The sequence below is a fragment of the Crocuta crocuta genome, unplaced genomic scaffold, assembly GCF_008692635.1.
Source record: "Crocuta crocuta isolate KB4526 unplaced genomic scaffold, BGI_CrCroc_1.0 scaffold26, whole genome shotgun sequence".
Lineage (NCBI taxonomy): Eukaryota > Metazoa > Chordata > Mammalia > Carnivora > Hyaenidae > Crocuta > Crocuta crocuta.
In genome coordinates this window covers 5,230,557-5,257,822 of record NW_027532249.1, presented here as the reverse complement: position 1 = coordinate 5,257,822, position 27,266 = coordinate 5,230,557, and the positions used below count along the sequence as shown (strand labels likewise).

At 39.8% G+C, this 27,266-nt stretch overlaps 1 protein-coding gene and 1 long non-coding RNA gene across 7 annotated transcripts in view; one reads left to right on the top strand and one right to left on the bottom strand.

Annotated features, from left to right (window-relative positions):
* Positions 1–7,461, bottom strand: part of LOC144243053 (uncharacterized) — a 62,140-nt gene extending 54,679 nt beyond the window's left edge. For all 3 annotated transcript variants that reach the window (XR_013338524.1, XR_013338526.1, XR_013338525.1), the window contains exons 1-2: positions 7,343–7,461; positions 3,854–3,955 (exon numbers count right to left, since the gene is read on the bottom strand). This is a non-coding gene — a long non-coding RNA (uncharacterized LOC144243053). The remainder of the gene's footprint in view (positions 1–3,853; positions 3,956–7,342) is intronic.
* Positions 1–27,266, top strand: part of PTPRM (protein tyrosine phosphatase receptor type M) — a 588,144-nt gene that overhangs the window by 21,516 nt on the left and 539,362 nt on the right. The window lies entirely within an intron of this gene.

Here is a 27,266-nt window from a genome sequence, read left to right as displayed (position 1 = left end):
CTTGCCCACTTTGTCGTCCTGAACTACTTGCAGGTGCCTGGCCTTGCTTGTCCCCAACATCTTTGCTGCTCAAGACACGCTCTTCCCCTGATGTGCCTCTGATGATTGCTCCCTGTCTTGTGTGCTTCTGCTGCTTTCTGCCAAGATTTCTGGGATACTGCTTCTCTTTCTCTCTTATGTGTAGTGCTCTCTCCTGAAGACCCAGGGTGTGTTCCCACTCAGAGCAGCCCCATCTTCAGCCTTTAGGTTTGTTTGTTTAGCATGCAGTGGCCCTCTGTAATTGAAGATGATAGCACTGAGAAGAATTAATTCTGCAGATTGAGTGCTGTGGCTCAACAGCTACTTAGATGCCCGTGAACTATTGTAGGTTTTTAGGCTATTGTCTGGTGCCTTGGAAAGTACTTAATTGAGCATAACCCTACTTCCGCTGGCCTCCCCATCTGTGGGAACACCACCAAAGAGAGCGCATGTGATCTCAGGAGCAGGAGAATCCCCGGGAACCAAGCCCCCAGAAGTGAGCTTTCTCTTGGTCCCAGAAGCCTGCTTGTTTCCTGGCATGGGCCTGGTGGCTTCAGTAGTATTCTTGGCAGTCCAGTGCATTCTTTAGCCACAGACTTGGAAGTTGCTAATCTCAAGTTCAAGATGTATTGCTGTTGTCACTATAGCTGCCACTGACCGCTCCTTCACACTGAGGAATCTTAGCACTGCCTCTGATTTGATTTTGACATTGATATTTGCCTTGCCTTCAAATGTCCTATGCTCCTTTTACCGAAGCAGAAGGAGACACCCCCATTCAATTTTAGATTTGAATTAGACTCCTCCTACTGTCTGCTGGTTATAGTTACCCTAGACTTAGAACTCTCTTGAGTGACAGAAGTGTGTGAGTTTGCGATGTGCTATCTTAGCATGAAAGGGCAAAGAAACTACCCATGCAGGTTGATAGTTTAAAAAAAAAAAAAAGATTGCACAACAATGTGGATACATTTAATACCACTGAACTGTACACTTAAAAATGGTTAAGGTAGTAATAAATTTCATGTATGTGTAATTTATCACAATTAAAAATACTAATTATTTAAAAAATCACCTCAGAATATTTCAGTGATTAGGGATGAATTAGAACCCAGAAACATCCTTATTAATCTTCTCAGTAGGCTAAAATATGCTTCTCTAAGCCCAGGCAATCAATATGCATTTTAACAGCCCATTTTTTCTACCATTTATTCATAATAATTTTGATACTTTTTGTTAGTATGAATTTATGAAATAACGTTTCATAAATATTTTATTGTTTTATCACCAATAGGCTTTTGGCTTCTAGTTATAAATATTTAGGGTATATTTTTCTTTGCAATCAGACCTCTATTTTTAGTAGCCTTCTAGATAGATACTTCAGACTCAAGATGTTCAATATTGCATTTATGTTCATGGCCTGATTTTGCCAATCTCTAGGAAATTTACTGCAAACACCTCCTGCTCAAGAAAACAAAGTGTTAAAAATGAATATCTCAAGTACCCATTTTGAGGTTTGATTTAAAAAATTAGTGGAATGTGAATGAACCATAGAACATTTGGCACTATTTTGTTTTATTAGTCATATTTAAAGAGCTCCCTCGCTTATGGTTAAGTTCTAGTATTTTTTGTTTTTATTTTTGTTGTGGTAAAATATATTCACAGTGTTGTGCAACCATCATAACTCTCTAGTTCCAGAACATTCTCATCACCNTCACCTCTGGAAACCACTAATTTCCTTTCTGTCCCTAAGGATTTGCCTATTATGGACACTTTACACAAATAGATAATACTACTTTTGAAACAAAATTTAAATTAGTCCTCAAATGGTTAAACCTGTTCTCTGTTGTGTGTGTGTGTGTGTGTATTATGTGATTGTGATATTTTAAAAAATCTTTTTTTAAAAGTTTATTTATTTTGCGAGAGACAGAGACAGCACTAGTGGAGGGGGGGAGAGAGAGAGAGAGAGAGAGAGAGAAAATATCCCAGACAGGCTCTGCACTGTCAGCATGGAGCCTGATGCGGGGCTTAAACCTACAAAACAATGAGATCATGATCTGAGCCAAAACCAAGAGTCAACGTTTATCAACTGAGCCCCAATGATATAAAAAAAAGAAATCGTAATGTCTAGCAACCTCGGGTTGGCTGTACTGTGTATATGGCATTCCTGTATTAGAATGTGGCTGTAGATATTCATTTATTGGCATTAAAACTGCATATAATGTTAACTAAGGGAAAAATCAGATTACAAAATTATAGGGTGAGATTGCATTCTGTAAAATGATAGGACCAAAGACAGCGTCTATAAGGATATAACTAGGGTATTGACAGTGACAGCTAAGGTAGATAGTTTGAGTTTTCTTAATGACCGTTCCATAGGTCCTTTTTTCTGATTTGTGTGAACAGTTGACTTAAATGAGAAATAATGGGTTATCTGTTGCCTTAATCAGCACTAAAATGATTAGTATAAGACTTCTTAGTATTTCAAAAACGTAACCAAAGTATATTAATATTCTTTTAATCAATTAGATTAGACAAATATTCATTGCCCATACAGTTTTGAAAATGAAAATATTGCAAGTGCATTAGTATTGAATCCTTTGGTCTATGGTCGCGGAGTGCAGTTGTGGCAAAATCAGTGTTTGAATTTTTAAAAATGTTTTTAAGAGAGCTCTATAGATTAGCTCAACTAATGTAATTCCCAGAAAAGGGCAGACAACTCAACGAAGCAGTAAAATAAAAGAGTTAGACAAGATACTTCAAAGCTCTTTCATTCTGCAGCTATGTGGTATAGTGATTTCAGTGGTCATGTTACCTGTTCTTGTAGCGGTAAAAAATGAGCGTCTAAATATCTGCCTTGGGCCATAGTCCTAAACTTGGCAAAATGATTGAATTAAAAGAAAGATTAGCCTACAAACCTATTAAATGATCCCTTTACGTTATTGTGATGGAGAATACAACATCTTTTCGGAGACATATTTAAGATGAAATCATCAGTTTTAGTCTAGAACTGCTTATGTCCATTATTTGTCTTTGAGCTTATAATAATTGTTCTCAGACCCTCTATATATCTGGGTATAGAAGAAATTCTAACCATGCCTCTCTTAGACTAATTTAAATTGTGATTTTCTAACATGAATAATTTTCATTCTATAATATTTGGCAATCATTAATAAGATCAGACATATTTCAGGCTTTCCCTGGCTTCATAGTCTGTGCCTGTGCTTTGCCTTTCTAAACACCTGCACTTCACACAGTTTTTGACCATTTTGATCGTTCATGGTTATTTTATGTGTATTTTAACTACTTCAAATTTCTAAGGAAATTCGAGGAAAAGTATGCAGTATTTGAGGTGGCTGGGTGTTGGATGTTCCATATCTATGTGCTTCGTTGAAATTTTGGTTTTTGTAAACCATTTCTATTGTGAACTATAACATACCATACCATACACACATACAGTAAAGTGAGCAAAATATGAATATACAGTTAAATATTCTTGGTATTGACATCTGCTTAACCATCACCCTGGTCAAGAAGCAGAACATTTTCCATATTGAAGAAGCCCCCATTTACGCCTTCCCTACCATAGGGCTCCCCCCCATGCATAACCAATACCTTATGTTTTATATTAATAACTTTATTGCTTTTATAAAAATAATTTTAACACTATTCATATCCCATACCCAATTTTAGTTTTGCCAGCTTTTGAAGTTTGTCAAAATGGAATCATATTCTCTATATTAGCTTGCATCTTCATTCTTTTTGTCAGTATTGTTCAAAACCCATGATCATTGTGTGTAACTGTGTTAATTCACTTACACTGCGTAATGTATGACTATACCTCATTCTCCTTGTCTGTTTTACTCCTTCTGGACCTTTGAGTTGTTTCTGTTTTCAGGATGCCATGGAACAGTGCTGCCGTGAATATTCTTGTGTATATATCCTAATGAACACAATCACACGGAGATTGGAATTAAGCATACAGGATATGTGACTTCTACTTGATTTTCATGACTGACAGACTTTTTCCAGCATGGCTGTATGAATATGCCTTCTCAGTAACAATGTATGAGAGTTCCTCTTGTGCCACATCTTTCTCATGGTGGACATTGTCCATTTGAATTGTCAACCTAAGTTACCCAAATGCTAGGTATGCAGCAGAATTTTACTGTGGTTAAAATTGTATTTCCCTTATTACCAGTTACATTCACAATTTTATACTTGCAGCCATTTCGAGTTTCTCTTTTGTGAAGCTCACTGGTATGTAATAGTTTCTTAAATATTCTCTATAAATCCTTTGTTGTGTGTTCACCATCTTCTCTCATTCTGTGGCTTTTCACTCTCTTCACAGTGTCCTTTAGTGAATAGAAGACTTTCCTTAGTGAAACTTAGTCATTTTTTCTTTCATAAGGAAAAGACATTTTGTGTACTATTTAAGAAATCCTTCTGTATAACAAGGTCTACAATATATTCTATATTATCTTTAAAAACATTTATTTATTTTGCTGTCTTGTTTAATCTATATAGACTTTATTTAATTTACTTATTAATTCTAGAAGCTTTTCTATATATTGTTTTGGATTTTCTCTATACATAGCATCCTTATCTTCTTCCTGATCTTAAAAAGGAAAGATTGAAATGCATCTTTATTAACCCATGATTAAATCAGTGGTGTTTGCGGTGACTCCCCTCACACCATCCTCATCTGTGATTAGGGAACATTCCATGGAAGTATCTGTGAATGTGGGATGATGCTACCCTGCCCCAAATCTTTTAAGGAGTATGGAATATTTGGATCTGTGCTTCTTACCAATATGAGGCTAATGTGATCCCAATCATAAATTCATTCCAGTTACCCCAGACCCTTAAAATTAATTGTGCATCTTGTTAGTATGATGATGAGCTACTTAAACCCTGGAATGAACGCATTAATTATCCCTGCCCCCCAAATGCTAGCGGTTACATTCTATAAGCGGGTGAACCCGAGGTCATATGCCACATTTATGTGGCATTGCCCAATAGAACTTTCTCTGATGGTGGAATTGCTTTCTATCTAGCCGCTAGAGAACTTCAGATCTGGCTAATGCAACTGGAGAACTAATTGATTTTTCATTAATTAAAATTTAAATTTAGATAGCCAGATGTGGCTAATGGTAACTGTGGAACTGTGCAGTAGAGGACACACATTTAGAAATATCATTTCTTTTCTTTTCTTAAATGTGGTGGCCTTTGGCCAGAAAAACTTTTAATTTCTCCCACTCTCATCTTTCTGAGACTTTCTTCTACCTTCTCCAGCTTTAGGCAGCTTTGAAGCCTCATTTTTTGGCCTTGTTTCCTGAGGATCTTTGCAGTGGGCGGCCTTTGCTGGTCACCCATTTCTTTTTCTCATGGTACTTACTTGGGATCCTGCTGCTTCCTCATGGTGTCAAAAAGGAATAAGTGTGCTCTCTCTGTCCTTAGGGCCACTGGGTTAGGGAATTGCATTATTCACCCAGTAAAATAATTTCAGAATTTTCAAAGGGCATGGGGACAGTGGAGATGAGCTCATGTCACCTGGGTGAGTATTTGAAAATACAAAGATTGGACATGCGTTGGTCAGTGAGGATTTCCACTGTGAAGATAGGGACCAAAGGACAGACTTGGTACAGGACAGCACCATCTATTCTTTAGCAGTAGCATCAGAGTGTATCATTTCTGCCTAGTTTTCTGGTGTTTGTAGAGAACAGCCCACTGCTGTTATCACAGATGTACAGTATTTAACATATTACAATTTGAAAAGATTTGTGGACTAATCTGAGTACTTGGTCACCATTGATGTCACTTTTAAACCCAACCTCCCAGTAAATTGAATTCTGCCTGTAATAAGAAAGCTGGTCTATTTGAATTCTAGCAAAAACACTACATCTCTTCATTGATTCATTCCTTGATTGCATCATTTGCTCAAATAATTACTGAAAAACGATTATGTATCAGGCACCCTGCTAGGTAGTGTATATTCAAGAGTAAACAAACCTTCAAGGAAGTTATAATTTGTTGAGGGATATAGACAGGTATGGAGGTAATTCCAGTTGTTTAATGGCAGACAGAATTATGGAAAACCAGTGCTAAGAATACCAGGTATTATGGAGGCACAGAAGAAGGGTGCCTAATATTGGGTTGTTTATACAGTGCTTCAGAAAGGAAGGGATGTCTGATTGGAGACTGGAAGGGTGGTAAAGATTTACGGTGAGAGGGTGTGGGAAGGAAGAATGTTCTACACAGATAAATTGGTTTCCTGTGTTGCTATAACAAATTACCACACATTCTGTAAATTAAAAAAGGAAAATTTATCTTCCAGTTCTGGAGGTCAGAAGTCCGGGAATGGATCTCATTGGGATCAAGTCAAGGGTCAGCAGCACTGTGTTCCTTCTGGAGGCTCTAGAGGAGAATCTGTTTCTTGCTTCTTCTAGCCTCTCAAGGCTGCCTACTTGTTTTGGCTTGTGTGTCTTCCTCTGTCTTCAAAGTTAGCAGCCTGGCATTTTTGCACACCCGACTCTGACTTCCTGTCTGCCTCTGCCACTTGTAACGACTCTTGTGATTACCTTGGGCCCTTACAGTCATCCAGGATCATCTCCCCATGTCAAGGCCAGTTTATTAGCAACCTAAATTCCATCTGCAACCTCAGTTCCCCCTTTCCATGTAATTTAAATATTCCCACAGTCTGGGAATTAGGGGTTTAGGGGATTAGGAGTTCTGGGCATTAGGGCATGGACGTTATTGGAGGTGAGGGGAAGGTATTTTTCTGCCTGTTATAGCAAAGAAAAGAATGGAGCATATTTGAAGAGCTGAAAGAAATTCAGAATGACTAAAAGCTTACTTACCTCCATGGAGGAGAAAATAACAAGAGAAAGGACTGGAGGAGAAAATCATGAAAACATAATTGAATTTCAGTCTAAGTAAAATGAGGAACCATTTAAGAGTGAAATAATCATATTTGAGTGATTGAAAACTGTGTCTACACATGGATCCTCTTAACTCAGAACACATGCCTACTTCATGGACTATCAAATGAAACTAATTTAGAATTATCAAGGCTTAATGTGAAATCTGAAATAGTAGAAAAAATGTATATTATCAGAACACTGAAAGTGCAGTTCTGAAAAGATAAGGTGACAGGCTCTTCAAAACACTGATTGATACTGGGATTAGGACTTTTTCATCTAGTGAATATTCAACACAGGTGGACCCCAACTACATAGGGAGATTACTGACTTAAGTAAGTGAAATTTCCAAAGATACTCATTTAGGCGTAGCTGGGTCAAGGAGCTCAAATAACACCATCCCTGCTCACCTCTGTGTTGGTATCCTCATTGGTCAGAGTAGGCTCTTCCCTTGTGGAGACCAGAAGTCTAATGAGAGCTCCAGGTTGTAACATCACTGAATCAGTCACCAAGTACCAAGAGTGGTCCAAGTGACTGATGCAGTGGTGTTACAACCTGGAGCTCTCATTGAATCTCATTCAGGGGTTCAAGTGGAGTTCTAGAATTGAGTCTCCCGGAACCACTTTGAGTTCCATGCTCATTCCTGAACTAATCACCTTGGCTAGGAAGATGGGAAATATGAACTAAGCAGACCAGAGAAACAATTAATTATCTTCTCTGATATTTAGACAGTGATATTTAGAAAGTTTGCTTCTGAAGGTGACAGTATGTTTTGAGAGTTGTGCTGAGCTTTGTAAACGAATTTCTATTAAAACTGTTCAGAGGGGTGCCTGGTCTAAATATCTTTGTCACATGTTATCTTCAGTATGGATCCAAAATCTATTATTATTTTGCTAGTGTGTGATTGCTCTCTATAGATGGACCTGAATTTGAGATCCTAAGATGTACATGTCTGTGTTCTGAGAAATTATCATTTAAAATCAGCACGAGGGCTTTTGGTAATTGACATCATTTGCCTGACTTTGAAAATGGAAATATTTAATTAAACTTCATACAAAAATGAAATAAAATCATGCTTTTATTTTAGATCACTTTCTTCCCTTAAGGAACTGACTGTCTCTTTCAGTCTCTGTCAGCAGATTTAATCTCACTTCCAGTAAATCCTTTTCAGTCACATTATCTTCATTTAAATACAGATGTGCTTTGGGATAATTCCCATGTTCTTTATACACTGAGCGTGTAATGACATCCAGCTCCCAGCATTTCTGTCTTTGGTGCTTTAACATTTGTAAATGGGCCATCTCTACTTTTTTAAGGGTGCAATTTTATATTGAGCAAATGGAAAATATATTAGAGTGTGGTTATTTCTCTGATTGGTTTTATTTATGTTCAGCGTGACAGAAACACTTGAAATCGCCCTCCATCTTTATTATCTTCTGTTCTCAGGCACTGCCATTCCCGACTCCGCCTTCACCAACATTTCTCTGAAGATGACTTGCAGAAGCACATCTCCAAATCTGACACCATCCTCCACATCCAGCTTTGTTCTTAACATTTATCCGTGGGTGTCACTTTTTTATAAACTTAACATCTCTAAAACTGACCTCCTTCTCTCTGATTTCACTGTCGAACTCACTCTGTCCAAATACACAAGGCTTGCCATTTTTTCCTTCAGTTTCTGCTCATTTCTTTCCAGGATGAATGCTACCGACCCATTCAGTTTCTCATAAGATTCTGAACCCCCTCAATAGCCTGAGCTACTTGCGTCTCTGTTTCTTTCACTTCAATCTTGGTACGATTGAGATAAAAACTTTCCTAAAAACTGTTAAAGTTCAAAGAGTTTTGAGAATTGAAAGACTCCTTTTGACAGCAGGTTTAGAAGCAATTTTTTCTTACCTTCCTAACCCTTGGGGATTGAGTTGTTTGCTTGATACTGATTTATTCTATGTGTGGCTGTCTTATCTTTCAGTTTCGACTGTAAGTTCTTAGAGGGCAGAAAACGTGGTTTATGCTTTGTGCCGCAAAGTATATACAGAACCAAATACTGATCTTTATAAAAGGTTAATGCTCAGTAAGTTTCATAATAAGATTATAAAAGAGAGTGTTGAGGTCAGTTGAGAGGCTTATCTTTCTTAAAAATGGCAGAGCCAGTTGATGGGAGTAGCCTTCTCCACTCTGAAAGCAAAGGAAGTTGAAAAATGTATGAAATTGTTAATATTCAAAAGATTTTTAAAAATATGTTCTCAAGGTCAGACTTGAGAAAAGGGTATCTTAGGTGCCACGAATGAAGAGAAGGGCCACAGCATTGAACTGCAAGGGGAGGACTTGAGCAGATGTGTGCTTTAGGGTCTAGAATTTTCAGTGGAGGCTTCAGATTTAGGAAATGGGCTTAGACGTGGGCAGGGAAGACCCAGTGGAAAAATCCTTAACTCAGTCCATGTTGGAAATTGGACCCCGACATTGTCCTTTCATGTTTGGTGAGGAAAATTTTCATCTTATCGAAGCCCCAAGCTCAGGAACTAACATGAACTTTGGTTTGCAAATCAGTGAATATACAGAACCCCATCAGGAATATCTCTACAACCTGAGAACTCCAGGGGACCTCCAAGGGGAGAACAGATTCTGAATTATTACAAACTCACAGATGAATAGTAGGAACATATCTGAAAATCCATGTCATCAGGTATAGCCAGCAGGCACAACGAATGAGATCAAACTAATCAATTACAGACAATAAACACTAAAGGAGTATAATCTGTGAGGCACAATGAAAATGTTTAAAAAGAAATCACAGGCTACTTTGGGGAGGGATAATCTAGAAATAAAAATAGAGCCATTTAGCTTTAAAAAATATTCAATATATTAGTTCAAGAATGGGCCAAACACAGCAAGGAGAAGATTAGCGTACTAGGGATGGATCTGAGGCCACATCACTGTTGATGTTTGCAGAGCTGGGCTGTGACCAGAGACTGTGGCTGCTCAATCCATAGATGGCGCTGTTCAGGGTTACTCCTTCCTCACCCATTTGCCCCCTTTGCAATGGACGTGGGGCATTTGGTAGGCATAGGTCAGAACTCCATGCTTCATTGCTTTTTTCTCCCCTTTTCTTTAAATTAAGGTGATCTTATTTTTGTTGGAGGTGGAAGTGGTAATCGTTGTTCATGAGGAACAGGGCTACCATATTGGTAAGATGATATGGTGCCTAAAATTGTTCCAGTGACTGAGGAGAGAGCACCTACGTGAAACAAGGTTGCTTTCCGGAGGATGGACATTTCTTTCTTCTTCTATTCTCCTTTTCCCCAGCTGCAGTATTCTCTTCCAGGTATTTATTGTCCTCACGACTCTTCTCTTGACCCTGCTCGAGACAGCTGCAGGAGGAATCTAACACCCCATGGGTACCTGGGCAGTGCCCCTTTTGGGAGCCTTGATTTGGGTGACATGCCCATCATGGGATAAGCAATTTTCTTTCTGTATTCCTAGCTTTATCTCCTTAGATGAACCTGGCTCTGCTTCCAAGTATTCATATTTTTTTTCACAGATTCCTATTTTCAGAGTCAAAATTGCGAGTGATGTCATTATTTTTCTTGTGGTGCTGACATAGAGTACATTTTTTAAAAAATCTGCTGAAATGTCCCCTTTAGGAAAGATTATTTCCTTTTATACTGACTATGGAATGTTGGTAGCAGAAATGGGAAACAGAAAACTTGGGGCTCCTGGGTGACTTAGTCGGTTAGGTGTCCAACTTCGGCTCAGGTCATGATCTCATGGTTCATGGGTTCAAGCCCCGCGTTGGGCTCTGTGCTCACAGCTCAGAGCCTGGAGCCTGTTTCAGATTCTGTGTGTGTGTCTCTCTCTAGCCCTCCCCCTCCCCTGCTCATGCTCTGTCTCTATGTCACTCTCAAAAAAATAAATAAAACATTAAAGAAAAAGATATGGGAAACAGAAAAATCAAATTTTTCTAAGTTTATAAGTTTATAACTAAAGTTAATCTAACAGTAATACATGATATCAGGCAGTCAGTCATATGACACATTTGTTGTCACCTTAAATTAAAAGCAACAGCAACAACACCTGATAACTACAGGTTTTTAAAAAGCTTGTTTGCTTTCCACATGTCCATCTGTCTGCTCCCCCCTCCTATGTTATGTATTGTACCATCAAGGGTTTTTGGAAGTCTAATTAAATTATGACTTGAACATCAAAAAGGCATCTGAAAAAAAAGTTATCTGCGCCTGCAAAGTGCTTGCATGTCTTCTTTGTCACTGTCATCTTATTTTTGTCATATTTAAAACCCAAGAAGCTCCCTGTACAAATAAGTGCACCACCATGTTCAGAAGTGAAAAATAAACACAGTGTAATCTGCTGGGACTGATCACTGATTTTAGTGGATTTTTGTGTTTGAGGAAATAGGGATTTTTGAGTATATGTAATGCTTTACTTTATATGTATAGTCTGTACTGTTTTACCAGTTAGTACATGGGTGTAGGTTTGCTTCACATAATTACTCTAGAGGAACAGATACAGCCTTTTATTTAATTATTTTTGGTCTCAGATTCTTAACATTCTTTTCTCAGTTTGAAGATAAAGTAGTGTCTTTGCGGCTGTCCCAGGAAAAGACCTGTTTTCCCGTTCCCTTTGTCTTAGGCATGTTAATAACATTCTGCAGTCTGTCTGCCCTGACAGTTTCAGGAGGAGCTTCTGTGAACATATTAAAGGCATTTCCCAAACCTCACGTGTGACGGCATTTCTTTCTCTCTGTTTCATCAGCTCTGGGATCTAGGAAACAAAATTGACAGAGTGGAATTTAATTTTCCTCTTTATGACTTCTCACACTCTTTTGAAGAAACAGAGGTGTGTGATAAAGTGACCGAAAAGCTGTCAGCCGAAGGCAAGGAGGGGCAGCGGAGGGTGGTGGGTGGGCTGGCCTTGGCGGACCCCCGTCCCTGACCACAGAGAGGCAATTCAGTGCCCAGGGGAAATAGATTTCACTCCTCAGGAGACTCCGGGCAGTGGTTCCTGGACAAAGTCTATGTCTTACTTCATTGAATTGGATGAAGCTAACCACATATAGAAAGCATAGTCTGCATCTTTTAAAGCAACCCTACATTTATGAGGGTTACAGCAAAGAATTGTGCCAAGTTTCGATTCTTCACCGCAGTCAGGTGGAAAGTGAGCCTGAATTTGGTGACGTACTTTAGACCTTGTTCCTGCTGTGCTCAGGCTTACTGTTTGAGCGAGGACTGAGGTTGAATTGTTGAAATTGCATGCGCAGTATTGAGAGGTTTCCGCTACTCTTGAAGAAAGCTTTTGGATGTACAGTTAAGCTCTGAATATGAGAAATGAAGAATTTTTTGAAGAAATAGCATGATTAGCTTTTTTCAGTATTACATTATAACCGTCTCCTGAATTCCCTCCAAAGTGTAAATCTCTAATGTTCTATAAATTAAAAGGGAATAGACTAAGTAGGATGATATTCACCTCTAATTTGTAGTATTTTTCCTGACTGGAAGAAATGGAAGCAATACAGAGAATCCCAGACTTAAATAATAATAATTATAAGTGTAAGTGTAGACTATAATAGTGACCAATTAGAGTCCCCTGCTCTAAGTCTGAGGTGGTGCTAAGTTCTCCTGTGGAATTAATTCTTAGTAATCATTACCCATGTCGGACAGTTAGGGACCCTGGACTGAAGGTGAGGCACACGAGTTAGTGTCAGCCCGCAGAACTGTGGGCACCCGTGAAGCACTTGGTAAGGTTGCCCTTTCTCTTCCTTCCCACTCCCTTCTGTGCTTTCCACATGTCCATCTGTCTGTTCCCCCCTCCTGTGTTATGTGTTGTACCATCAAGTGCACACCTGCTCTTGGCCTCATTGTCCCCCTTCCTGAGTTGGGGCNGGGGAGGGTAACTCTGTGTCTGCAGCTCCTTTGTCTTTGTTGTGGCCTCTGCTCTCCCAGTGTTACTACTGCACCCCTTCTTCAGCACCCCTGTCACACATCTCACCCGCTGACCAGCCCTGCTGTGGCTAAATGCTCTGGATAACCCGAGCTCGGGTTAATTTTGAAGTGAAGGTAAGTCTGACCAGAGCCCTTGATGTGATTCTTGTCTCTTCCTTGGACTTTAGGATGAGAGGGGACGGTGGCAGTTTAGGGAGGAAAGAATGAAGGTTGGAACAGAGGAGGGGAGCGCCCTGAGAAGAGTGACGGTCCTTTTCTTACGAAGGCCTCAAGGTTGCATGCTTGCTTCAGGGCAGACCTGTGATCCTTCCCTTGGCAGTGAGTTGTTCAGAGAAAGCCCGTAGTCCTGAGCTGCTGTGGGACATGGTGACTTTGGAATAATAGGAGACGAATGGAGTCTAGGAGGGTGGGGAGATAGAAAAGACAACTGGAGAACCAGCTGGAATCAGAAATATCCTATTCTTGGGAATCTGCAGGAGCAAAAGACGCCACCATCTACCTGCCTCCTTTCTTCTCTCTCCCACCTTTCCTAGGCATGAGTTCTTTCTTCTGGGCCTTGGGAACTGCCCATTGCCAAGTTTGGATGGAGGTATGGATACATCCCCACAGCACAAGACAAAATACACTTCTCCTGGTGCCATTGTAAGCTAGTAATTAGGTTTGCAGTATACCACCAACCGTGGGGACACATAGTGTGCTCTATCTGCTCATTATGACCAGCCTGGCGATGCTAATCACTTGAAGTACATAGTTCCCGTAAGAACATGTATTACTATTTTTAGGTAGCCTGCTTACAGAAGAATTTCTTGAACAAAGCTTTTTTATAAGCAGTGGACTATATGCATTTGCACTTGACTCATGAAGCATTAGAGGTGCAATGAAAATAGTGTGATCCAAGTGCCTTATTAGCCTGAAAGACACCTACTCTGTGTGTGTGGGGTAGGGAGGGTGGTGTGCACGTGCGAGAGAGAGAGATAGTAAGAGAGAGTGAGAGAGAAAATGTAGGAAGGAGGGAGAGATTGTGATTTGAACAGACGTTTGGAAGGTACTGTCTCTGGAGTTTGATGGGGGGGCATTAAATTTGTGGACTGATTTTAGCAAAATTGCTAATGTCCTTTAACAAAATGCATGGTACCCTTCCAGCCTATCTTATATGAAATATGCTTCAAGCAGAGCATTTATTTTCCATAGCAGTTTTTTCCCCTATTTGAAACTTACAGATTTTTACCAAAGCACCCCCATTTTTACATCTCATTTGTATTGTCTGCTGTTTTGAATGAAGATATTAATCTGACATCATTTTTAAAAATGTTTTTTATTTATTTCTGAGAGAGAGAGACAGTGTGAGCAGGGGAGGTTCAGAGGGAGAGGAAGATACAGAATCTGAAACAGGCTCCAGGCTCTGAGCTGTCAGCACAGAGCCTGACGCAGGGCTTGAACCCACGAACCGTGAGATCATGACCTGAGCCGAAGTCGGATGCTCAACCGACTGAGCCACCCCGGCACCCCAGATATCATTTTAAATTAATAAAATCAACACTTATCCATAGTTTATAGTTTTTCTGAAGAATTGAATACTTGTTCTAATCTACCTTTTGTGCGGTGATATTCTGTCACTCAACATTGGGCTAATTGCCACCAGTCATTTTGTACAAGGTGCCTTGTAAACCAGTCCTGTCGGGGAAAGGTATGCAAACGATGACAAGATTCCCTGGAATGACCAGCTTCCTGCAAGAAGCAGGGTAGAGGCAAGCAGGGGTTTGATAAAGGGCCACAGCCTGTACTAGCAAGCCCCAAACTGGCTTCCATCAGAGCCACCCTCTTCCTGAGCACGGTGAAAGTTCCCTGGCATCCTGTCTGGCAGCAGAGATTTGGCCTGATTGCACACCCCCAGTGAGGAGCCGCATTGGCTTTGCACAGGATGCTGGGAAGACTCAAAAATCATGGTCTACACCATGGTTGCAACCAGGTTGGAGCTGCTGCGTGTGAGCCGGGCACCGAAGGGAGCGGCACAGGGTCTGACTTCTCTGCGATGATGTTATACCAGCCAGGGAGGCATCTGGGAACTTCATGTGGGAGGTGCAGTGGGTCAGTTTTGATCTGTATCCTGAACATTTGAAAGAGTTTATATAATCAGGGTGATTTTGCACATCTGTGCTAGCCTCTGTTTATGAGAGACCCCAGGTAGCTTCATATCGGGGATTACTTTTTGTAAAATTGATATCCAGCTTATGTCTTTGAGCCGGATGTGAACCCTGGTTCTGTAATGTGTACGGTAGTTCATGTCCATCAAGGCCCTTGCCCACTGTTTCTTAATCAAGAAAAACCAAATTAAATCCGATTTCAATTTAAGGTATTTTCATTAGTAAACCTATCTCTGCGATGACATTATTAGATAAATGAGATATTCATTAGTGACTGTCCCTTATTCCTCCAGTCTCCAGTGGCCCTGGCCATCACTCACATCACACCTTAAGGCTTGCTTTTTTCCTTATTTTAGCTTTTCAAGTGACTTTTAACATTTTTTTTTTAATTCTGTCAATAAGACTGTTGGTTCTGTTGGGTCCATTTTGTGCTGTTATTGCCCTTTCTTTTATCTCTCCCCTCCAATAAGCAGGAGCATTTCTTATAAGCTGCTTTTCTCATAAGCCCAGGCACCTAGAGACGGCCCCATTAGTGCATGTGGGACTGAAGGAGAATGCTCTTTCACAGTGGGAAGTGAGACTCTTAACTCTTAAGCTCCATGGGTTTAGTGCAGGAGGGGCATGATCTGCCCCAGGGGTCTCCTGCAACTATTTATAAAAAGGTGTACTCTTTCCTCAGGGGACAGAATATGATGGACTGTCACAGCACCGTGTGAAAATAAAATTCTACAAAGTAGAATCGGAGAGCTGAGTATGCAGTCCAGAATTTAAAAGTTCCAGCTGTCAACTTCACCCCTGAATGTTGAAAACCAAGCCTTGGAAAAGATTTCTTTTTTACTTTTACACTGATACTTGTTCAAAGTACATCTGCTTATGAAGGAGGAATTGGGTGTCGATGGTCTAGCCCTTTGGAGAGTGAGCCCTAAGTACCACTGCATGGTGCATAAATGGGGTGTGAAATGATAAAGAGTGGCAGGAGATGGGGATGTCTAGTAAAACTTGTCAGTCTGAGGTAGGACTAGGGCAGAGAGAAGGGCATTGCTCTATTGCCGCTTGTTGGCGCTGTTTGTGTAGAGTGCAGCTAACACTGCTTTAGGCGCTTCTCCTATGAGACGTTGTGCTAATGAATTAACGCCTGTGACTTATATGTGACTGCAGATGATGTTCATTTTAGTGAGGTTTCCCTTCAAGAGGGCCTTTTAGAGAATTTCCTGCTAAGACTACATTCCCATAGTTTTTCCTGCGAATGAAAGTAGGAGAGAGTAAGGACTGGTGGGGGGGAGGGGGAGGTAACAGAGAGAGAAGGAGAGAGAGAAAATGAGGAATGTGAATTAGGATACAGTAGATACACATTAGGATGTGATGACCTCAAAGCGGAATTTTGCAGCAGAAACGTTACTGAGATTGACAAAGGTAAAAAGCTTGGATTCAGTAGCCAGTAAGACCTTTTCTCAAAAATGGAACCAGTCGTTCATTTCTGGGCTCTCCTTCCATGCTGTGGTTTAAGTGCAACGTATTTGGTAGCCACACACAAAATATTTAGGTATTTAAGACAGAGGACCTGGCCTTAGGGAGCTTCTTATCCAGATATGAGCCATTGTTCCCTTAATCCTGCATGCAATTTCATGAGCCCTCTTGACTGAGGACATGTGCCTTCAACTCTGCACATTTTTCTTCTATTATTTCTTTGGTCTTTTCTGTTACTTTCTCTGTTTTCTTCTTTCAAAATTCATACTGGACATATGTTAAAACTAATCTTGCTTGTCTTTTCTTTCAAAGTTTAAATCTCTATCTTTTTTTCTTTTGGTGGGAGGGAAATGCCTTGTAAAATAATTTCTTTGGTTTTGTCTTCCAGATAACTAATTTATTTTCCAGCTGCATCCTTTTTTTTCCTGTTTAGACCAATTATGGTGTTTTTCATTTCAAAAAATCATTTTTAACATTTTCAAGATTACCTTTTTTTTTTTATTAACATGGCAGTCTTATTTCCATACAGACCCTTGCTTATTCTTTTTTTTTAATTTTTATTTTTTTTAAATTTATTTCTAGGAGAGAGAGAGAGACAGCGTGAGCAGGGGAGGGCCAGAGAGAGAGGGAGACACAGACTCTGAAATAGGCTCCAGGCTCCGAGCTGGCAGTCAGCACAGAGCCTGACGCGGGGCTCGAACCCACGAACCGTGAGATCATGACCTAAGCGAAAGTCGGACGCTCAACCGACTAAGCCACCCAGGCGCCCCTAGACCCCTGCTTATTCTAATACCTGTTTGCTAGAATGTTACTTCTACTGTTTGTTGTATTTACAGCCTCTCTTTCTTAATGTTCATTTTCTCCAAATGTTTAACAATCTGTGGTTGTATGTTTACCTCTATACTGGAAGTTTGATGTTACCCAATTCGTGAGGTTATATTTGTTTTCAGCTAGGAGACTGTGGGTGATGGGTACCAGGAGGGGTATTTGGTAGCCGCTGTGGGGATTCCCTTTTCTCCAGGGTATCAGCAGCCTTCTAGGGCAAGCTTTTTCAGACTTCGTGTGTGCATTGTGCCAGCTGAGTTTGCCTTGAAAAACCTCCAATAAAATAAGTGTCACATTCAAATTATGGTTTTATGGGAGTTCAAAAAAGGAACAAGTTATATCAAAGGGAGAGGAATAGAAAATGCTCTCTGGGGGATTCTGAGATGGGTCTTGAACAACGGATGATGAGGGAAGGCAGTTTAAGTACAGGCAACTGAATGGACAAAACGATAGTTGGCATGAGAGATAGATTTTGGAAAACCTGCATCATTTGATTCCCTGAAGAGGGATGAAACTAATAATTAGCAAATGAAATCAGTTTGTCAAGTACAAAGAAACTTTTTGCCTCCATACACTCTACCACTATCCATCCCATTGTTCAATCCAGAAGTGAGGCATTGGTCTCACCTTCTTTTTATTCCCTCCTCCAGGCAGTCTGAAGTTATAATACTTTCTTTCTCCTAAATATCCCTCAAATTTGTCTACTTCTCTCTCTCTCTCTCTCTCTCTCGGTCTCTCTCTTTTTCTTTCTTTCTCTCCCTCCCTCTCTCTGTCCCTCCTATCCACTTCTACCGTCCTTGTCTCAGTCATTAATGAAATCTCTACTAACTAAACTTTTTTTCCCATGAGGATGGAAAAACTGATAGTAAGCAGAAGTGATAAATTTGTTTTGGGGCATGTTTCTTCTTATTAATAGTAAGCTTTCCTGATAGTGCTGTCCAGTGTGTAGTTGGAATTGGAGGAAAAGATCAGAGTAAAGCAGTAGATTTGGAAGAGATTATAGTTTTAAGTATGGGAATATACTTAACGTTTGAACATCAGTAAAGAGAAGCAAATGAAGTTTTAGAACAAAACCGGTGAAAATCCGTAAATGTAAGGGAGTTTTTGCATTGTGTATTGTGCTACACTGTTTGAAGGATAGCAATGTGTGTCGTGTCTTCTTCCTTTGAAAAGATCCTAATTTAACATGGGAGATAAGACATGCCTGAATAAAAAATTCAGTAATGCCAACTAGTATAGCACAGAGTGTCAAGTGAGTGATAATCTACTTTTGGTCTCCAGTTGTGTTCTGCAAGATTTAATAGCTTTGTCAAAACCAAAGGATTCTGTGACAAAATAAGTTTGGCAATTTCAAGGAAAATACAGAGTTCACATCCACAATGTTTTTCTCTTCCAAGTACTGGTAATTTAGTGGTACCCTGAAAATTTTGATATCTGTCTATATCTATCTACCTACCTACCTACCTACCTACCTACCTACCATCTCTATATCTCTATCTCTATCTCTATCTATATATCTATATCATCTATATCTATATTAAATTTTCATTCAGTTCAAAATATTTGATAGTTTCCCTTTTGATTTCTTCTTTAACTATGGGTTATTTTGAAGTATGTTAGTGTGATAGAAACATACAAATATTTGGAGATTTTCCAGATATTTTTATGTCCTTAATTAAAAATTTGACTCCCCTGTGGTCAGAAAAAATGGTCAGTGTTATTGGAGTTCTTTTATATTTATTGAAATTTATTTCTAGTCCAGAATATGCCTTGGAAAATGCATTTGGAAAGAATGTGTGTTTTGCTGTTTGGATGTAATGTCCTATAAATATCACTTAGGTCCAGGTGGTACATAATGGTTTTCAAATCTTATCACTTCTAATTTTCTACTTGTTCTATTAATTACTGAGCAATAGGTATTGAAATCCCTGATTATAATTGTGGATTTGTTTATTTCTCCTTGTACTTCTGTCAATTTTTTCTTTATATATGTGGAAGCTCTATTATGGTGTGCACCAATGTTTAGGACTTTTATAATTCTCTTGATGAGTTGGTCATTTTATAATTGTGAAATGACTTTCTTTATCCCTTTATATTTTGAAATCTATCTTGTAGCCATTCCATCGGTGCACATTTTTCCACCATTTTATTTTTAACCTACCTGTATCTTTGTATTTGAAGTGTATTTCTTGTAGGCTCCGTATAGTTGGCACCATATACAATAGTCTTTTAATTGGCATACATTACAATGTAATGTAATTATTGATATGGGTAGGCTGAAATCTGTGATCCTGTTATTTATTTTATGTTTATCCTATTATTGACTTTCTTCTCTTGTTCTGCTTTTTTATACTATTTTTTACAATTCTATTTTATTTTCTTTCAAACTTCTCATTTGTAGCTACAATAGTGCTCATATAAGATATGAATTTAACATCACAGACTGCCTTCAAGTGATTTTATACCACTTTAAGCACAGTATAAGAACCTTCAATAGTGAATTTCCATTTCTCTATACTCAGTCTTTGTACTGTCATCATCATACATTTTCTTTTACATCTTTTATAAACCCTACAATACCTTGTTTTACCTTTAACTTTATACAATTTCTTACTTTATGGAATCTTATTTTGAAGAGATTTAAAGTGATAGGAAAAAATCTGAATATATTTATTTATGTAGTTATCATTTCTGGTGATCTTCATTCCTGTGTGTAGAATCATATTCCCATCTGGTATTATTATTTTTTTTCTTTCTAAAGTACTGTATTTACTTATTATAGTGTGTATTCATGGGTAATGAGTTCTTTCAGCTTTTATATGTCTGAAAATATCTTTATTTTGCTTTCATTGTTTCTAAAAAATATTTTTGCTGGATATAGAACTCTAGTTTGACAGTTTTACTCTCAATATTTTAAAGATGTTCCCTACTTTCTTTTCTCTTGTACTGTGTTTGATGGGAAATCAGTTTTCATCTTCACCTTTGGTTCTCTACTATAAGTATGGTATCTTTTTTTCCCTTCTGGCTGCTTTTAAGATTTTTCTGTTTATCACTATTTTGATGCAGCTTGTTTATGATGTACCTTGGCATAGCTTATGATTATATTTTTCACATTTCCTATGCTTGAGCTTCATGAGCTTCTTGGATCTGTGAGTTTATAGTTTTCATCTGACTTGGAAACTTTTTTTCTGTTATTCCTTGAAATATTTTTTCTCTCTGCTCTTCTTTTTCTTTTCCTTGGGAACACCAATTATATATTTGTTATACCTTTTGTGTTCTATTGCTATTTTTTTCAAGTTCACTCATCTTTTATTCTAAAATATGTAATTCGTAATTATTCCAACCCAGTGTAGTTTTCATCTCTTATATTTTGAGTTTCATCTCTAGAATTTCTACTTTTTTAAGTGTCTCATGTCTCTACTTAACTTTTTAAATACGTAGAATATAGTTATAATGAGTATTTTAATGTCCTTGTCTACTAGTCCAATATCTAAGTTTTGGGTTCATATCTGTTGATTGATTTATTGCCTCAAAATGGATCCTATTTTCCTGGTCTTTGGGTGCTTGATAACTTTTGATTGAATGCCAGACATTGTGAACTTTACATTTTTAAGTACCAGATATATTTATATTCCTATAAATATTGGTCTGCTTGTTATGGGATGTGTTAAGTTATATGGAAACAATCTGATTTTTTAAGATAATTTTTATAATGTATATTTTTTTGAGAGAGAGAGAGAGAAACAGACTACTAGTGGAGGAGGGTCAGAGAGAAAGGGAGACACAGAATCTGGAACAGGCTCCAGTTTCTGAGCTGTCAGCACAGAGCCTGACATGGGTCTTGAACTCACGAACCATGAGATCATGACATGAGCTGAAGTCAGAGTATTAACTGACTGAGCCACCCAGTCTCCAACTGCCCCAACAATTTGATTTTTAAATAAATCTTGCTTTTAAGACTTGTTAGGCATAACTGGAGCAATGTGCTGTCTAGGGTTAATTATTCTCCATTACTAAGCCAAGAACCTCCTGAGTCTGCTCAATACTCTGAATTAAGAGGTTTTTCTGGCCAGTGGGAACATGCACTATTCCTGGACTAGTATAGACAACGTCAGCTCTAATCCTTTCAGATAATTCTTTTTTCAGACTTGGATTGTTTCCTTATTGTTTGTGTTGACAAGTGCTCAACTGAAATACTTGAAGAGAGTGTGGATCCCCAGAGCTTGCTCTCTTTCTGTGCAGCTCTCTTTTCTCTGATACTTTGTCTTACGAACTCTAGCCACCTTGACCTCTCCGAACTCCCTCTGCTTAGTCCCTTCGGCCCAGGGAATCTGCTAGGCTCTGTCTGAATTCCTCCTACCTGCATGAATCCTGTAGACTCTCTTGAGGGAATCAGTTGGGCTAACTTTCGGCTTCATCTCATTTGCTTCCCGTCTCTCATTCCCTGGAATCTGTGTCTTAGAAGCTATTGTTTTGTTTATTTTGCATGCAATTTATTTGTTTCACACAAGGTGGTTAATTTGGACCCCATTACTTCATCTCTGTGGGAAGCAGAGCTCTGTGTTTTTCAGATTTTGCACTGTTTTTCAGAATTTGAACATGGATCCCTTCTTCCAAAGAGTCTTCCGTTGGACTAGCATTGCCTTTGGAAAATGCCACTGTAGTAAGAGAGAAGGTTGTGTCCTGTTAACTAAGCAGTATTTCTCTGGAGTGGTAATCCTTAGAAGGTAGAGTCTCAGTGTTAACATAAAGAGTTGACATAAAGATCCTCCCATCTAGTTTTCTTCAAACCAGAAGAATTGTTTTTAAACAATCATGTACTCCCCTTGCGCACTTATAAATTGATGTGCAAAGTTTTTCATCATAAGTTGCAATGTGTGCAAAGGATGTAATTCCAACAAATTGTAAAATCGACATGCAGAATAAAATGTTGTAATTATTCTTTTAAATATATCACCTGGAATCTAAATCCCATCGTAATTTTAAGTCCATTATTTTCATTTTAAACCATGAAGGTCTCTTTTAACATTGGAAAATTTTACATCATTCTTTTTTCTTGTTGGCATCATATTTTCTTCCACTTTCCCCACTGAATTTATTTTAAATTATGTGTGTTTGCTCCTGTAACACATTTCTGGATCAGCCTACTTTATCTAAAATAAACATAAAAATTAAATTAATGCTTTAAAATAATTTCTCATGACAGTCTATAGCACATAGTTGATCCAAGCAGAATAAGTATATAAAGAACTGATTAATAACATTTCAGCATAATGACTGAAATTTTATTTGAAATGCATCTCTTTGAGAAGAGAGGGTCTTTTATTTTTTCTAGTTAGTCTGTTAACCTGGGTCATAATTGTTTATTAACAGAAGACGACCAGGCCAATAGGTCTTATTGATAATCCAAAGTAAATTTAACATTCCAGACACATGCAGTGGTAACTCCTAAAATATTTATATATTGTGTGAAATAAGTTGATGTAAATATCACGACATACCACTTCCATACATAGTTTATTTGAAGTTTTATAAATTTCAGAGACAACTATAATTTTTGCATGGGAGTGGATATATAACAGCGTTAGATACCATTTGGGGCTACTTTTGTATTACTGCTGCTCTTTTGTAGTAATTGACAGTTTGACCACTATATGCACTCAGACTCACACAATGGCTAAAATGTAAGATAAGGCTTTTATTATAACCAAAGGAGTCCTAGCTTTGTGAAGGATTTTAGATGATTCAATTTACAAAATGATTTCTCTGCTGTTTTTCATACCTACTCTGTGAAATAATGCATACCTCCATAGGGATGCACTTTGGCTGCTGTGTTGTCCTGTAACAGTATGATGGATAGAACCATCTCAGGCAGGATAATTGGGGTCACACTGTAAAATTGGACTTGTCTTTGCACCATGTGATTCTTAGAAGTCATGGGATTCGGGCACAGGTCCAGGGCAGCCTGTCATGCGCTTCTCTGAGCAGTGTTAATCTCCCTGCTGGTCTTCACTTGGAATGGGTTGCGGGGAAGCCGGTAGGGACTGAGGCTACTGACCTCTCCGTCTGAGCGCTTAAGGATGAAAAAGGCTTCAAGCTGGAAAGGAATGGCGTGCCGAGCAGATGGTACAGGTGGAAAATGGTGTCTTTCTTAACCTCACACCGTCAGGTCAAATTGGCCTAGGGATTTTACAAGTTATTCCCCCCTTCCCACAGGATACAATTAGTTTACCTTTATCTTGGCCAACACCTTCTTTGGGGGAAGTTTTCATCTGATGTTGTCAGGGAAAGATGTAACTTAATTTCTAGGGGCATATGATTTCATGCAACAGCACTATTTCTCCTAAATAATTTTTTTTTTTTAAGAGACTCAGGGTGAAAAGTAGTTCAGATATTGCTTCTCAATGAGAGCTTTAAAGTTTATCTAACCGCGTTCACTTTCTCCTTTCTGTCCCGTGAGAGCAGTTTTGACTCCTTCCTAAGGGCAAGTTCACCCCTCCCTTTTTTGTGCCTCATCTTCCCAGGTGTAGACTGACATCTCAACGCCTATGACACTGAATTGAACTGTAATGTATCTTGTCTTCACCATCTGGACTCTGGGGTTTTATGTATCTTTGTATCTCCCATACAACTTGGCACATAGTGGATTCTGGGAGCGAATAAATGAAGAGGCTCTAAGCACCCCTGAATCCTTGATTGCACTTTTTAGGTGTGATATCTTGGAGGCAGTTACCTGCATCTCTGGTGCAGGTTTCCGTACCTCAACATGGAAATAATAATCATAAGCTCTGCACACAGCGCTGCAGTCAGAATTAAATGTCCAGGAAGCACTTACTCTGTGCCTGTGCCTGTGAATGCTTTTAACATGAACTGCAGTCCTTAGTGTTAGGGATGGTGTTGAGTGGGGGAATGCCGGTGAGGACGTCTTGACTTCTGTGCTGGAAACGCAGAGTGAGCCAGCCCCTGCCCTGGGGGATTCCTGCTTCGGGAGAGTGACACATGGGACTCGTGGTGGAGGCACAGCTGGCCGAAGGGTCTTATTAGGGACCCAGGAAGACTGAGGAGAAAAAAGGCTTCTTTCTTTTTAAGGTTAGGGTTGAGAAAGTTTCTCTGCAGAGATGAGACCTGGGCAGTGATCTGAGGAAAGACTACCAAAATTTTCTAGATGATCAGTGAGGTATAGCAGAGATAATAGTCTTGAGGGATTTCAAGGGGTTTAGTGCTTGTAGGGGGTGACATTGAAAAGGGGAGAGGGGCGCATCCGGGTGGCATAATCAGTTAAGCATTCTGACTTCAGCTCAGGTCATGATCTCACAGTTCATGAGTTCAAGCTCTGTGTCTGGCTCTGTGCTGACAGCGTGGAACCTACTTGGGATTCTCTCTCTAACCCCCCCTCCCCGCCCCTCCCCCACCTGTTCTCTCTCTCTTCTCTCTCTCTGTCTCACAAAATAAATAAATAAACTTAAAAAAAAGAAAAGGGGAGAGGGGTGGGAAGAGGGAAGCTAGCTCCTCCACAAAAGGCAGCCCAGAGCCACAGAAGAGTTTTATGAAGTGTGGTACTTCACGGTTAGATACTAATTTGTGAAAAATTAATGCCAGATGAGTCCCCAACTCTGTCGGTGAAGTGCATTGCTGATTTATACTTGCTGTTGCACCTTAAGCTAGCATAAAGCAGTACAGGATCTTCCTGGAGAAGAAACGGGTGGAAATCCTTTGGCATGTCCATTACCATTTCCCCCCACGTTAGCCATGTCCACCTGGATGAGCTCCCTGCCGTGTTTCCTGAGCCCTGACCATGCGGGGCCTGCTCCAGGGAAAACTGAAATGCTGTATTTGGATTCTAGCTACTCCACTTCACTCCTGTCAGTTGGTGTCACCAGCCAAACCCAAAGTAGTTATGTTAGAATGCAGCCTTAGAATTCAGACGGTTACCCCCAAAGCTACTCACTGTACAGTTAGGCATGCTTTGCTTTTATTTTTGTGTGCTTCCTGGGGGAAGAATACTTAGAATCTGTCTGCAGCAGATACTGATCTTGAAGATAGAGGAAATTACGATGACAGAGCCCTCAGGTCCCCTGCTAGAAACTGTCCCCTGCAAACCATCCCCCAGAACTCTTTCTCTGGGAAGCCCCACTGAACAGAAACATTCCAAAGATGCCAGTCTTCTCATGCTGCCAGGCTGCTGATCCTCTGTGCATAGCCTCTTCCATCTGCAATTCTAGCAGCAAGTTCCCTGTGGCCAGTGGGGGAAGGGTAAGTGGCTCTTCTGTCTCAGGTATTGATCCGCCCTTCCTGTTGTTTCTTGGCTGTGTAGAGACCAGGCTGCCATTTATAACATGACTTTGCCCTCCACATGACTGTGGAGGGATGTGCAGCATGCGGGTCATGCAGCAGGTCAGGACCTACCCGTGGAGGCTCCTGCTGGCACTAGCCTGCCTCTGGTGACAGTGGCCAGCTTCTCTCCCACAACCGCGAGCCCTCAAGGAGTCAGCCTACCTACTCCCAGTCCCGACTGAGGGGACCGTTGACTTGAGAAAAGAGAAGAGCTTCTTCTCTCTCCACATTTCCTGCTAGGACTGACCTTAGTTTATGCGATGGGCAGAAAACCCACCTAGTAGGGATCACCTTCTCCCCTGGGATCTTGGTCTGACTTTGTGGCCCATATATATAGTGCTTCAGAATGCCTATCCTGGGCTATAATGTGGAAGTATTCTCTTCTTTTATTGAGATGGGTTGGAGTCATAATAAATCTCCAGCTATAACATTTTGATTTCTAGGGACCCCTGGGTGGCTCAGTCAGTTAAGCGTCCAACTTTGGCTCAGGTCATTATCTCATGGTTCATGGGTTTGATCCCTGTATCAGGCTCTGTGCTAACAGCTTAGAGCCTGGAGCCTGCCTCAGATTCTGTGTCTCCCTCTGTCTCCACCCCTCCCCCGCTCATGCTGTGTCTCTCTGTCTCAAAAATAAATAATAAACATTAAAAAAATTAAAAAAAGAAACCCTAACGTTTGATTTCTAGTGACCAAAAAAGCGACAGTAATAATAGAATTCATTAATTGTGTTTGACTTAACAGTTTCTGTTCTGAATGCTACTTTATATACTATGTACTTACAGAATTTTATCTGTAATTTTGCCAATAGATATGTTAGCCAAAGAGTGTTCCCTATGACATAAAGGCATGTAAAAGTAAGTATTTCTAGATGAGGGTTAAATAGCTGAAGCTATTGATTTGATATGGCCTGTTGGGCGAGATAGAATCATCACCTCCAGCTTATTCTTTCCTGTCCTTTAAAAAAAAAATGAAGAAAGTCTTCATGGGATGCCTTTTATCACTACCCTTACCTCTGAGTCTCTCAAGGCCACTGTGAACCCCAAACTGTCAATTGTAATGGCCTCAAATCCCTTTTGCACTGAAGAAGGTTATAAGCAAATAAAATGGCCAAATTCAACTCAATCTCTTAATTTTCAGGCCCCTCCTGCTGAAATGCTCCACCTCCTGGGGCTTCCCTGACATTGCACTCTTGTGCTTGGCATCCCTCTCAGTTTCTTCAGGCCCCTTTCCCCTCACCTGTCCTCAACACATAGATGCTTCCAGAACTCGTATCCTAGGTTGTTTCTGCACTGCCTCTCACACTGTTTCCTGCAGCAGTTCTATGCTGTGGTCCAGCCTTTGACCTCACAGAGGCAGTTGTGTGTGTGTGTCTCTGGGCTGTCCTGGGCAACGTAGGTTGTCTACCTGCATCTCTGGCTTCTACCCACTAGGTGCACGCAGATGCGTAACCCCCAAGGTCATCAAAAAATTCTGTGGACTTTGCCAAATGTCCGCTGGGTGATAAAATGGCCCCTGGCTGAGGACCACTGTCCTAATGTCCCTCACATTTGTAGTATCCATTCTATTTTTGATACCTTATTCAGGCTTTGATAATTTGATGGGAGCATCCA